This window comes from Ahaetulla prasina, chromosome 1 (genome assembly GCF_028640845.1).
Source record: "Ahaetulla prasina isolate Xishuangbanna chromosome 1, ASM2864084v1, whole genome shotgun sequence".
Lineage (NCBI taxonomy): Eukaryota > Metazoa > Chordata > Lepidosauria > Squamata > Colubridae > Ahaetulla > Ahaetulla prasina.
This window is the reverse complement of record NC_080539.1, coordinates 142,911,166-142,926,068: the sequence shown is the minus strand read 5'-3', so window position 1 is coordinate 142,926,068 and position 14,903 is coordinate 142,911,166.

Genomic DNA, 14,903 nt, shown 5'->3' with positions numbered 1-14,903 from the left:
CAGCATTAAAAATTAAAATTTTAAAATTTTAAAAATCAAGACATTGGATAAAAAGGGGCCAATATGTAAACAGGATGGAGGTGGAACCTTCTCCTAATATACTAACCCACTTCCAGGTGGGACACCCCAGTTGTCAGAGCCAAGTTTTCTGGTTCTTTCAGAAAACCAAGAGGGTGGGGGCAAATCTAACCTCAGACGGCACAATGTTCCAGAGGGCAGGTTTAAAGGGCCGGTTTAGCTCACGCTGGTAAAGCCTGTTATTAAGAACACAGTAGCCTGCAATTACTGCAGGTTCGAGCCCGGCCCAGGGTTGACTCAGCCTTCCATCCTTTATAAGGTAGGTAAAATGAGGACCCAGATTGTTGGGGGGGCAATAAGTTGACTTTGTAAAAATATACAAATAGAATGAGACTATTGCCTTATACACTGTAAGCCGCCCTGAGTCTTCGGAGAAGGGCGGGGTATAAATGTAAACAAAAAAAAAAAAAAAAGGAGCCATGGCAGAAAAGGCCATTCTCCCCAACAGCTGATGGGATCCACACAGTGGTGGGATTCAGCCAGTTCGCACCACTTCGGGAGAACCAGTTGCTAACTGTCTGAGCAGTTTGGCAAACTGGTTATTGGAAGAAATTATTAGGGCAGAGAACCGGTTGCTAAATTACTTGAATCCCACTACTGGATCTACACCATACTCTATCTGCCAGTGCAAGTGAGGTAGGCTAATCCCAGTGGAATGAGACAATTCCTCAAAGAGCCTGCACCAAATGCCATTTAGAGATTTTCTCTTGTTTTTTCTTAATTTCTTCTTCTTCTTCTTCTTTTTTTTTTATTTACATTTATATCCTGCCCTTCTCCGAAGACTCAGGGCGGCTTACAGTATATAAGGCAATAGTCTCATTCTATTTGTATATTTACAAAGTCAACTTATTGCCCCCCCCCAACAATCTGGGTCCTCATTTTACCTACCTTATAAAGGATGGAAGCCTGAGTCAACCTTGGGCCGGGCTTGAACCTGCAGTAATTGCAGGCTGCTGTGTTCTAATAACAGGCTTCTTACCAGCCTGAGCTACCACGGCCCTTCTCTCAAAGTGATGGTTTCTTCTCTCAAAGTGATGGTGCTTTTCCTGAACAGGACTACCATAATCGACCTGTGTACGAACAGTCCACATGCCTTGTCCTTGTAGATAGGACACATCACGTAAACAGTTACATTTTTCTATTCGAATTTGCTTTTTTGAGACCTTTAATCATTCTTGGCAAGTTATCTGATTTTGGTGTTCTCCAGTTCCTTGTTTTGGAAGGAGGTTTTTAGCCCTTTTCATGTATGAAAAGAGTAACTTTCACAATGGATTTTCCTTTTTGGATGCAAGTCACATTATACATTAATTCCAAATAAATTACTTCTCTACAACCAACTGGGCAGAAGCAACTATTGCAATGTTGCTCTATTAATGCCAAATCAGGTGTAAAAATGATTCTGCAATTGACTCCTTGTTTATTTGTTTTTAGAATTCCCCGATAAGTATATCAGCTGTACCATATACTTTTAAGAAAACACTGTGGAGTCATGGATGAGAAATATTTAAATCGCCCCCGATAGAAAAGATAAGATAAATTTGATAAGTGATAAATTGAGTCTTTTTTTTCAACTACATTGGACTCGCTATTTTAAAATGTTACAGATAGTCCTCAACTTACAACCGTTCATTTAGTGACCATTCAAAGTTAAAATGGTACTGAACAAAAGGGACGTGACTGTTTTTCATACAATCGTTGTAGCAACTCCGTGATCAAATGATCAAAATTCAAATGCTTGGCAAGTGACTCATGTTTATGATGGTTACAGTGTCCCGGGATCATGTGATCACCTTTTGCGACATTCTGATCAGCAAAATCAGTGGGGGAGCCAGATTCACTTAAGAATCGTGTTACTACCTTAACAACCGCAGTGATTTGCTTAAGAACTGTGGCAAAACTTACTTAACAAATGTCTTGCTATGCGACAGAAATGTCGGGCTCAGTTGGGGCGTACCTCAAGGACTACCTGTAATTGCATTTCAGTGTGGCCTAAAGAAAAGCTGTATCCTTCAACGTTATTATTATATTATATCTCAATGCAAGCAGGACTGAACTCTCAACATATCATTTGGCATCTTTCTTTAGACAAATGGGACAGAATCAACAACTTGCTTTAAAACACTCAGTGAGCTCCCTGATTCGTCTTGAGAGAACCTTGCCCCTATTAATAGGTTATCAGTTATCAGAGTTGCCTTGAAAATATCTATAAAAACTGCTGCCTTACTTGACCGACGGAAACTACTTTACCCAAAGATAAAAATCCAGGTGATTTTTCTAAACAAAGATAAGGTCACACATGAGGAATTCAATTCCTGCGGACTCAATGGCAACTACAAGGAGACAATCATGTAGTTTTCTAGCAACAAAGTGGAAATTTGTCTATGGCTTTCTTCAAGGATGTTTTTTTTTTAAGTGCTAGTTTAGGCTCTTTTACAGCCACTTGTAGGATCCAAATGGCCACAATGGTGCAGTGGTTAGAATGCAGTACTGCAGCTAATTCTGCTGACTGCTGGCTGCCAGCAGTTTGGCAGTTTGAGTCTCACCAGGTTCAAGGCTGACTCAGCCTTCCATCCTTCCGAGGTTGGTAAAATGAGGACCCAGATTGTTGGGGACAATATGCTGATACCGTAAACCACTTAGAGAGGCCTGGAAAGCACTGTGAAGCGGTATATAAGTCTAAGTGCTATTGCTACCTCTTGGTCATATGGCTGCGTTTTACAACATGTTTGCCAAAAACAGGTAATTACTTCTGGTTTTCAGCAAAACTGCATCCATTGAAAACCATTGGCTCACTTAACAACCATGGCTATGGTTCACTCAATGACTATGCATTTGCTCAATGTTCATTGCAAAACATCTTTTTTTAAATCAGTTTTACGACCATCACAAGTTATGACCATGATATGCAGGCTCCGTTATGGTCATAACTTGAGGACTACTTGTATAATGAGATAATCATGTTCCAATTCACTTAAAACTGGACTTGTTCAAGCACTAAGACAAAAGAAAAGTTGCAGCTGATGGAGATGGAAGGGAGAGGAAGTGGAATGTCCATGACATTATCAGCAGAACATTATGCTGTAAGGAGAAAGGGAGAGTGGAGGAAAGCGAAGGAGGAAAATAGGCAGAATGAGCATGATATTAGGGAGAACTCTGGCATGCTCCAGCCTCCACTTTAGTTATAACTAGATGTTCCTTGATTAGGGGACAATTTGGGCCTTAAACTGGGAGCAGGGCTATGAAAACCTTACCAAATCCTTATTTGAAGTTATAGGGGGATTGTCCAATAACATGAAGAAACTGTCTCAAGAAAAGATACCAAGAGACTCAGAAGTCTAGCCTAGAGCAGGAAGACTCTAAGCAACCACACACTTTCAAAACAGCATTTGCTTTATGTATTTTCAGGGAGCCAATAATAACAAACAGAAGTCCTTATAAGAGGATGGCCTTGTGTTTGTTTGAGCAGGGTTTCTTAACCCTGGCAAATTTAAGCGGTCTGAAGCACAACTCAGGAAGTGGGGCAGTTGTTGCACAGACTTTGCAGAGGCTGTGTTGTACTGTAAGTTTCCTAAAATCTATAGATTAATGGGGCATACAAGGTTGTGTAAATAAATTAACAAATGGTGGGAGTTCTGCCAGGCTGTGATGGCATTTAAGCATCAGAGAGGGATGAGTATTCTGTTTGCAATCTGCCATTAGGCTCTGCTCTCTAACCAACCCATTCTGGCCCAAGCAATTTTACAACTAATTTAATCACTGTGTTGATATGACAGACACGAAGCTTTATGTTGGCTGGATGATACTAGAAGACACTAAATCACTGGTGGAGAAATGATTAAATGTCTTATTTCATCAGCCCTAAAAAATCCTGGTAAATCTAGGTAGGCTTCCCAATCTGCATTTTTGTGGTTATTTCTATATGATAAGGATTCCATATCCATTAAAGCTTCAACTCTCTTGGATATGCAATATATAAAATGATCATATGCAGATATGTGGGAGCTATGTCTCCAGATCTTGCCTTTACTTATTTGAAGATTTAGATCTTAGTTATCCTAAATTGGTAACTTTAGGAGCTAATAAAGCTGCTACTTTTCTTATTTGAATTTTGACTATTTGGTCATAAGGGACAGACTGCTTCAAATTAGCTAAAATTATTGTTAATTATTATAAACAGGTTGATAATACTTAAAATTTTGGCTGTTTTAGGCTATTTCCAATTTGATTTTAATATTAATTCTTAAAGCTTCTTAAAGTTCTTATCTGTCCCAAGTTAATGTTACTTGTACAAATAATAATTGGAGGTTTTCCCTTCTTTAACATTTTGTAAATTCTTAGGTAATTTTTTAAAATATTTTGTAAATCCTTAATGCAGGGTTTCTTATCTGCAATGTTGATACTGTATTCCTCTTCCTTTGATGTTTTGCTGCTCTTTTAAATTATTTATATATTTCTCAAATAATCCCTTTTTAATATGCAAATCAAAGCAAAACTTTATTACAGCCTATGCAGAAAGCACAACAATAAAATACATAGACCTTAGTTATTATAAAATTAATTTTAAAAATGCAATAAAATTACCCAAAATATCTGATTGTAACTGTAGTACAAATAGCAGAGGCATTCAGCAAAATTTGTACTAAATTTTAACCGTATGTAGGACAAATACAGCAAATGATAATACAAAATTGGGCAATTTGGAAATTTATTTCAAGATCCTGGAGAGTTAGAAACAGTGACAGAGAGACATTGTCCTGGATAGTTCTGTAAAATGAAATAAATAATTATCTTCTTCAATTCCCTGCAGAGAGAGTAACAAAGGAACATATGGCTTGGGGATTCCACAGAGCCATGTCTACATGGACACTGCTGAAAAGAGATATTTTAATACTGGTCCCCTAAGACTACAAAAGATAGAACATCCAACCTGGCCAAGGTGAAAGCCCAAAATTTCAGAGTTAGAATAAATAAGATGATGGCATATGTCCATTTGAGAAGACACTATAAACTGTAAGGTCATATACTAGGCTTAAAGTTAAACTAGTTTGAAAATTAATGTTCCAGATACATAGTTTAAGATAATTCTTGGCATTTTCAAGCCCTAAAAGACAAACATACTTCCTAATAAAGGAAGTCCTAAGGATTGGAATTTGCTGTTTGCTTTTGTTAGGTAAATTTAAAACAGTCTTTGAGAACTAGTAGAGCCAGGCCCACAGGTTTTTAAAAAAATCAATTTCAGTCAGAAATTAAGGAGATCCAATCAGTCTCTGGCACCCTCAGAAACCAAACCTGCCCCTAACTATAAAACAGCATTCATAACGTCAGGGTTCCAAATAACACCCCCCAACGAAATAATTGTTGCATCTTCGAACAGCAAGTATTGCTCTTATAAATTTCAATTGGATTGTTTCCAGGATATTAAGCTTTGCAAAAATGCAAACTGGAACACCATAAAGAAGCCAAGAGATGACCTTAACAAGAAGAACTTTGCAATCTGCAGGAATAAAATGTGCCACCATTGAACAGAAGAATATTAAGACAGCTATGGAGCTATCTTGGGTCACTCTTGCCTGATAACAGAAATGTGCTCCCTAAAATAAGGAAGTTGGAACCCTACCCCAAGATACCTGTAAGGGGTCCCATTAATTTGCTATCTATCTAATCTACTTTTGTGTTATGCAAACACTAGCACTTTAGTTTGTTTGTTTTTTATAATTTACGTAAGTTGTTCTTTTAATTTAAGCCAAAGAAAGACAATGTCCACAATGCATTTTTCAATTCCACCTGGGAGACAGACAAAACTACTACATTGCCTGCAGATATCAAGGCAGGAATTGGGCAATCTGCTAACATAGTAGAGTGAGGATTAGGAAAGGCAAGAGCCTGAATTAGTGAACTGATGTGCAAATTAAGAAATAAAAGGACTGGAACATACCATTGCCTTACCTCTGTTTTGGTAGAAACAGCTCCAGAAAGGTGCCCTCTTTATTAACCGATTTCTGTATTGATGGATGAGTTAAACATACATTAAACATATTTTAAATATCACAATACTGTAAAACCTAAAGGAAGAAATTTGGATTTCCATTTTCAGTGGAATGCTACAATTAGAATTGCTACAACTTGGAGAGCCTGAACAAGATGATATCAATTAAGCCATGGTTAGGACAAGTCTAAACCAAGTCATAATCAGTTGCAAGGATCTTTTCACATGCATAATTTTTCTTCTTCATTCTTTTGCCAACGTTGATTTAATAATTGTATTTTTACTAATGTGACACTGAGAAGACTTTCGTGTTGTTTAAAAATTTAAGAACACAATTGCAGTGTTAAACTATGGCCTTTTCTTTTACTCATCAGCTTTCAGGGCCTGACTTCTTAGTATAAACAGGGTGGACATGAAACCAGCTTAAGAAATCCCTTCCTGGGTTTCAATCCCTTCTTCCATTTCAGTCATGAGGACAGCTTTGGGTTCTACCTGGGCTATCCCCTGGTTACCTTTAAAATGGGATAATCCACATTAAAGTTACTTTGTAAGAAAATGTGTCCATGTAAACTTTGCACTCAAATATTTCTGCTGCAGACATACATAATCCTTGGCCTGTGGTTTGCAGCTTGCCTGGGTAGCAGCTTCTTTTTCTGTTTCAACCCCACTCCAACATTTAGGCAACAAAAACGATTTATATTGTCCAGCCACAAGTAATTGAAAAAGAAATACATTTCAAATACTGCCTGATTCTAATTCTCAGCATTTCCTTCTTACTGCCCAAGACTATGAATCTGAAGTCTGTGTTCTGCAGCCCTGCTTGCTATGATAGAAATGCTGGGGATATATCGCAATCTGTATCTAACAGGGGTTGCTGAGCAGATTCTAACCACAAGAATTTGGAGTTTGTTGTAATAAGGACTAATAATAACAAGCAACAGAATTTAGAGCTTTTGGTATGTTTTTGCCATTTCTGGTCCTTGGGGATAGCAATTACTTTGACTGGAAGATGTCTAGGGTTGAACTAAAGTATTAACCCTATGTTGTGATCTGCCAGCAGCCTGCGAAGCTGGCAGCGGAGTTGGACAGTGAGGAGGTGGGGAGGACAATGGGTCAGTCCTGGAGTCAGGGGAAGGCCCAAACGAGGGCTCTGCGTCGGAGGCAGAGATGGGGCCAGGGCCATCTGGGAGTGATGTGCAGACTTTGAAGCCTCCAGAGGCGGACAGCAGAGAGGCAGAGGAACAGGAGGAGCCTGTTCCTAGTGCACGCATGCGAAGAGAAGGCAAGAGCAGCTAAAGCAAAAAGGACGACTTGGAAGTAAGGCCAGAAGATGAATGGCCCCTGCCATAACGCTTAAAAGAGCAGCAACAACTCTTGGGTTCTTTGTAGGAAAGCAACATCGCTAAAATTGTTTCTTGTCAGTGTCTCCTGTTTCTGAACTTCGTGGGGTTCTTGCCAAGAAAAGCCTTTGATAGAGTGCTAAAGAAGACAAAGGTTTGTGACAAGGCCAAAGGACGAAGGACTTTGTTTTGGACTTAATTTGTACTAAACTGAGAATGAAGTAATTCTCAGCTGTTCTAATAAAACATGTTTGTTTAGGACTGATTGTGTCTGGTAATTACTACTTGGGCCTGGGTCACAATACCTTAACCTTGTTGCCCTTCTCTGTAGCAATACATCAAGTCAAGCTCTTCAACAAACTACAACTAAACAATCAATAGCCTTTTCTCTCACATGTCACATTTTTTTTAATGTTATATGAGGTTTGTTATTGTTTTTAGAAAAACCGGGCAAACAGCAAAGGATCGTTCTCCCTGACTGCTTAGTTGGAGTAGTCTGTACTTAACTTTTCAAGCTGGAAGATCTCAATCAGTTCTGAATTGTTTGTGCTTACATAAATGCACTATGATTTGTAAAAGACAGAGAAAAGATGGCATTGAATTTTAAAACCGCTTAAGATTTGTCCACAACTATTTGACCTTATTTCCTCAGCGAGAAAAATCATCATCAGGAATGGGCTGGCTGTAATGCCATCTTTATAAAGGAGCTATTTGTCACATATGACAAGTCACGCAAAGCGCCAAATAATAGGTCCTTCGCTGGCAATATCAATCATCTGTGAAGTTATCTTCAGCTTGTCTGTCCTTCCTTGAAACAAAGATTTGAGCCCTGCCATTTGTAGAGAGCCAAACTCCTATTTGAAAGGAAAAAGAAATTTTTTCATGTTCAATGAAAAAACTACAGACTGTATTGCTGGCTACCTGGTGCGCACAGAAACTGATCCATTTAAAAGATTAATCTGAACAAAGATGCCAATTACATCGCGTCTTTGTCAAAAATGCTTTTATGATGGTAGGCATTCATTATTTGGGTGCCTCCCTACATTACATCTATTTTCTGAGGGGAAAAATGACTTTGAAAGTTCTCTTTTTGTGATGGGACAATGACTTATAGATTGCTTCCAGGGCTCTGTTGTATACTTTCTGTTTAAAAAATGCATCCTCTTACATTAAATTGAATTCACAGAACTCCCAGCTCAAGCAGAAGTTATGCATGATATGTACACCTCAACAACCAGAAGCTCCTTCTTCAACAGGCTTACTGTGAAGTGGATTATTGATTGAATAGTTACTGATAGCCATCTACAATCTCCATTTTGTCTTTCTGTCATTTGGGGCCTCAGAGAACGCACTTATCCTCTCTGACTTCTTAGAAAATGTCTTCCAGGGAATGTGAGGAGGGAGGACGATGTGGCTTTTTCCTTTGAGCTTTCTCTTCCCTGATAACGTTTCAAGGACCATTACACCTTGTAATCCTTCAGGTGACCAAGGAAAATTAATGATGGCCAACAGACATTGGCTTCATTCTCGTAGATACCAATTTAAATTATCTTTGTCCAAATGACCAGTCTCATTATTTTCATAATGATATATTTTCTTCTTTGCTTTTACTTCTCCTCACCTTTCCTCTGCTAGGGGAAAAAGGTGTTATAGATTATAGATACAAGGCCAAGAACTGTTGCACTGTTTGGTTTGTAAGTTTATTGTGCTCTCGGTTCAGAGTTCCTTGTGAATTAGGTCATGATTAATCCTGAAATATTATCACTATCACTTCTTCTGCTTCCCCCCCCCCATTTTCATTGTACACATACTTCCATATTTCTTTCCATGAACTACGATAATTTTATCCTCATCCTTAACTATGTCAGTGTTTAGCCTACAATTGGTAGCAGTAGTTAGTCAATTATGATTGGTCCACAAATGTTGAACAACATCAAACCTGGTTAATACCTGGATGTGAAATCACAAGGATTACCAGGGCTATAAACTACACTTGAAAGTTTAAAAAAAAATCCCAGAAAAAGACACAGCAAACACCTTCTCAATGCTAAGAAAAATTTGGATCTATTTAAGAAGTCATCATGATTCAAACTTGATTTGAGGGAGACTTTTGCCCATGCAAGTTGTATCATTTAGTCAATCTTGGCTGATCCCCAAAACCTAAAGAGGATTAGACTTGATTAGTTCTTGGCTGGCGCATGGAAAGACTGAATGTAAGCCAGAGTAGAAAGTCTGAAAAATCCTGGGGAACCTCTTCTGATTTTTAAAAAAGAAAATTACATAGTTTTGACCCATAAGTCTTAACTTTTAACTGATATATCTAAAAAGACTATATGTCTGTATATCTACTCTATCTACCTACAGTATCTGTCTTCAAAGATTTGGTATGGTCAATTGATAAACATTTCCTTAATCCATTCTGGAGTTGGAGGGGTATCTTTACATCTAAATCCCCAGATGGATATCTATTGAAATCCTTATATATGATAGTAGCAGAAGCAATGAGAATGTTTCCCAAGCCTATAGAGATATCACTTTAATCTTTTGTCCTGTAATCACTTCCAAAACAATGTACCTAGAGCTACCGGTAGTGCGGCAGAACTGCTTGTAAAACATTTAAGTATATCTGTCATGTCTTTAGAATTTTCACTGGGTTGGGGTAATTTACATTATCATTCTTTTAAAAAAATGAAACCAAAATTAAAATGAGCTATATTCCTCGAGGGAAGAAACATATCAAAAGCATGCTGAGACTTTAATCAAGAGGGAACCAGATGGGACCTTCTGAGGCAAAATTTCTGTAGCTGATGGCAAACAAGCTCCATCCATTTTGTACTTGCCAACAAAATCTCTAGTCCCAATGGCATGCAAAATGATGCCCCTTTAGATATTGTGTTAGAGAGAGGAGAAAGATGGAAGATAAATTTTGGATAATCCAATCAGATGGTTTTCCAGGTTATGAAAAGAAACTAATGGGGGGGGGGAAGGAGAAATGGTAGTATGTAGAATGATTTGCCCAGTACTGTTTCTTGAACTGAAATGAAAAGGTAAGACTTTCTTTTCAAGACCCAGATGAGCAGCCAGGAATTCAAAGGGGTGATGGAGAGCTGGAAGATATGGGATGCCTTATGGCATGAGAGAAGATTAACAGCTTGACACAATGGATGGCTGAAAGCCAAAGTGAATCAAAATTGGAAAAGAATTCTCTTGCAAGAGAGCCAGCATTTCTGCAACTAAACCATAGACAACTAACAGTTAAGTATGTGACTGACAGATTTCTCCAAAATAAGAATAGGAGTACATTCCTATACCAGCCTTCACTAAGGTAATTTCCACAGTAATTTATAAAGCCTATTTTATAAAGCATATTTTAATTTTATGGAATGGGAAATATAGAGAATCCTGATTTTAATGTTCCAGTGCTTATAACACCTTAAACTTAGATATGCTAATTTTGAATTTATTCTTATACACAGACTCACGTGCCCACATATGAAACATCAATGTAGCCCTTGTCTGACTTGAGACCAGACGAAAGCTTATTTTTGGTAGCTTTTAATAAGATCATTTTCTGTGGCACTTGCTCCGTTTTTAATAAGAAGTGAAAGCAAAAGTTGATAGAGGTCAGTACCGTGGGGCATTACATTGTCTCGTTTGCTTGCCTTTTGCTAGCTGTTGAGGCTGCTGTGATCACAGGAGCCAAGAGCACAATCAAAATGATGTTTCTATTTCCATGTGTGGTCACAGAAACAATCTTTGTTTCCTTGGTTCGATGGATAATTTCTAAATCCCTACGTGGTAAAATGTTTATAGTGATAGGAATAAAGTGTGGCAAAAGGCATTTTGTGGCCATAACACATGCTTTCTTCAGCAACAGCCTTGTTTATCACTCGAACATCTTTCCCCAAGGTACATGAAAAGTTAATGTGCTTGATGTTCTTTTTAGTAGGCAAATGGACACAGAATCTGAATGTAAGAATTGGATTCAACTCTTCATAAGCTACCAGATCTAACATTGTTTAAAGTCCCTGCCATTAGGGTCAATTGTATTGAGTACTGTGGAATAGTCCTGGATTTCACCCATTAGCAATAGGGACAAGTCTGGCAACTCTGCTGCTTACAAAAGAATTGTGTTTTGAAGAGTAACTTAACATGAGAAAGATATTTTAATAAAGAGAATGTGTTTTAGTCCCGAAGCCTGATTCTATTTTGAATATAAAATAGATTTTAAAAAATAATTTACTTCAGTCTTCCATTAATATCCTAATTCCTTGCTCCTTTTTTGTTTCTTTTGCTCCTTTCAAAATTTACTCTTTGAAATGTTATAAGAGCAGATTAAATACAGTCTGTCATTCATATATGGAAATGGTCTGCTCTATTCAATCAAAAATTTGACTCCTCTATTTTCAATTATAAGAATATATGTTTTTATATCATTTTTTTCCTCTTTTTTTTTTTTTTGCATCGGAGACCCAAGCTTGCCATGTTACAAGGTTTCAAGCAGTGCGTAATTTTTTTTCATTTCCTTTAATCTTGACTAGTTTTCTACATCTAAGATATATCTTGAAGGCAATTATATTTGGATCTAAGCATTTGACCCCAGGATTTTGAAATTGTTCTTTTCCTGTACATACGTCAGGTTCTCTGATATATTTTTTCAGCCTTCACCTTTCTGCTTCCACTATATACTGGATTGATTAAGGTTGCCCATTTGGTTTAATAATATGCAGCATTTGTTGAGGACCTTGAAGTCTTGAATTTGATGTTTAAAGCTGCAAAAGCAAAAGCTATTAGATTTCTGTCTGTCTTTTCCTTTCCTCTAGAGATCTTTCAGAGGTGTCATCGTTTTCCCCTTTAACAAGCGAGGAACGGAATGAGATTTCTTTCAACTTATGTTGTAAATGTTATTTGGCTCAGAATTCTGGAATTACATTGATACTTGCAAAAGAAAGATCATTGGAAGATCATTTGACGGCCGTCTCCAGGAGAGTGTTCTACCAGGTTTGCCTGGTGCGCCAGTTGCGCCCCTTTCTAGACCGGGATGCCCTATGCACGGTCACTCACGCCCTCGTGACGTCTCGCCTGGATTACTGCAACGCTCTCTACATGGGGCTCCCCTTGAAGGGCATCCGGAGGCTGCAGTTAGTCCAGAATGCGGCTGCGCGGGTGATAGAGGGAGCCCCTCGTGGCTCCCGTAGGTGTCGTGTCCCACTCCTCCGCTGACGGCCGGGTCAGGGAAATCCGAATCAGGCTTGCCTCTGCAGCTCTGCCCAAAGTCCTAGTAAAGTCCTCAGAGCAGGCAGGAGACCAGTAAGTGACTTCAGCAAGATAAGTTCGACTTTGCCTGACTCAGAGACTGCCAGAAAGCAGATCCTTTATATAGGCCATGGGGTGTGGCTCCATGACTCAGCACTCATTAAGGCCTGCCCCTCCCTTCCTTCTGTTGCCTCCGCCTATCCAATCTTCTGATGCGAGGGTCACTCCAATCAGCTGTTGTTGGAAGTAAACTTTCCTCAGGCTCACATGCTGTGGAGGAGGGGGAGGGGTCTAGCTGCTCCGTTTGCCTGGGCATGGAGCCAGGGCTGGGGCCGGGGGATGCTCCCTCCTCTGCAGCCTGCTTGGGCATGGAGCCAGGACTGGGGTTGGGAGGCATACATTCCTCCGTGTTCGGGAGCAGATAAGCAGACCCCGGCTGCGGTGAGAGCGGACAAGACACAACAGTAGGACACCTATCCTGCGCAGACTGCACTGGCTACCTGTAGCCTTCCGGGTGCGCTTCAAGGTCTTGGTAACCACCTTTAAAGCGCTCCATGGCATAGGGCCGGGTTATTTACCGGACCGCCTACTGCTACCGAATACCTCTCACCGACCCGTGCGCTCTCACAGAGAGGGACTCCTCAGGGTGCCGTCAGCGAGGCAGTGTCGTCTGGCGACGCCCAGGGGAAGGGCCTTCTCTGTGGGGGCTCCCACCCTCTGGAACGAACTACCCCCAGGACTTCGTCAACTTCCGGACCTCCGAACCTTCCGTCGCGAGTTTAAAACACACTTATTCATCTGCGCAGGACTGGATTAGATTTTAAATTTATTGGTTTTAAATGGGTTTTATTATTTATAATGTTTTTAAACATTCGGCCTTTTAGAATAAGTTTTTTAATTGTTATTTTAATCTGTATTTATATGTTTTTATTTGCCTGTGAACCGCCCTGAGTCCTTCGGGAGATAGGGCGGTATATAAATATGATTAATAAATAAAAATAAATAAAAGAGGTTTTACCATTGCATTATCAATAATAAGTGAGATCATAAATCCCTGACAATTCTGAAAATGTGTTATTGTTGTGAATAGAAGCAATAATGCTAACACACAGCCTTTATTTTAACATTTCCAATGGGCTTATACTTACTCAAAAGTCATTATTTATTTCATAATTGTGTAAAATACCTATTGTAGTTCCTTTTTGAAATAGATAATTAGGCTTGACTTCAATATTGTACTGGAAATTGTGTTGAACATGGACCATTTACTACAGCAGTGGAATAAATTTAATTGAGAAGTTATTTTTCACATGTTATTGTATTTATTAGACCAGGAAAAAAATCCTAGACCCTTCATGGCTTATAAAACAATAAGAAAACAATGCAATAGAAAAGTAGAAGTAAACGATAGAAAGTAAATGATTCAGAACTATTATACCATAACAAAATAAACACAGATGGTTACCATATTAGTATCCTCCCAAGGAAATCTATTTTGACCAATTTCTGAAGGACATCACCAACCAGGCTAGTACAAGTACAATGACTGAGAAACCTGGTTTCTTGGTTTCCTAGTCCCCTTTTACCTCAAGAAAATGAGGCATCACTGGCCTTTTCTAGGAGGATTCTCTTGGGTGGATCAACTCCTGAGTTTCCTCTTCCTCTTTAGCACGGACCCCAGGATAAATATGTATTTATAATACATAATGCTTATATATAATAAATGGGCAATTGGTTAAAACAGAAAGACCTACAGCCACAAGCCATCAATTATATTTCAAGTAGCTAGGCCGCAAGACAAAGAGTTAGATAATATTTAGTTTTGAGCCAAAACAATAGTAACATTCTACCTATCTTAAAGCAGGAACAAAGCTTTCTGTTTTGAAATTTGGCTTAGTACATATGCATTTATTTATCTCTTTCTACAAATAAGGATATGGTGGTAGTTGCACTAAAAATGTAAAACAAAAGGCTGCCGAGGAAACAACTATCAACAGTTATAAATGTTTTAACCCTTTTTAGTTGTCCAAATTCATGTACAAGTGGAAAGCCATAAAAGTCAAAACTGTAAATAAACAAATAAAAAAACAACCTGTAAAATGTATGCTTTCACCCCAGGTTTCTTTGCACTAAAACATCCATGCAAAGCTTGCTGTGCTCTCACATCTGTTCTTCCTTATATAGGATTCATAGATTTTAACTTCTTGGATGCCATTAGAGAATATGAGAATAATAGCCTACTT